This window comes from Perissodus microlepis, chromosome 18 (genome assembly GCF_051167445.1).
Source record: "Perissodus microlepis isolate ML-2025 ecotype Zambia chromosome 18, ASM5116744v1, whole genome shotgun sequence".
NCBI lineage: Eukaryota > Metazoa > Chordata > Actinopteri > Cichliformes > Cichlidae > Perissodus > Perissodus microlepis.
The window spans coordinates 26,118,859-26,119,287 of NC_140478.1; positions in this window are offsets into that span (position 1 = coordinate 26,118,859).

The following is a 429-nucleotide window of genomic DNA, read 5'->3' on the forward strand; positions in this document are numbered from 1 at the left end:
AAATAAAAAAAAAAAAAAATCAATAACAAAGGCTTTTAAAAAAAGAATATAGAAATCATATCTATAAGCATGTGGAGTTTGTTCCTAAGGATATATAAAATTTGTGGTATATGTTAAATTGTCTTACATTTGTTTTGAGCCCAAGAGGACACTCAAACCCAGCCTCTGAGAATTACAAGCTCGTGTACTGACCTCAGGAATTCGCATGATAAGGTGGGGCCAGGTTTCATAATGAACACACCATAAACTCTGGCTGATTGGGACCCACACCCAGTTTCACACCTTGGCTCAGGCGATTAGAGGATCATCAGGGGGTCCTTTTGTCCCTCTGTGGGGGGATACTCCCACTAGGTTTATATCTGGGACTCTCCACCATTTGACCTTAGAACTGAAGAAGCTTCTCGGATGAGAGGTGAAACGTCTTCAAGT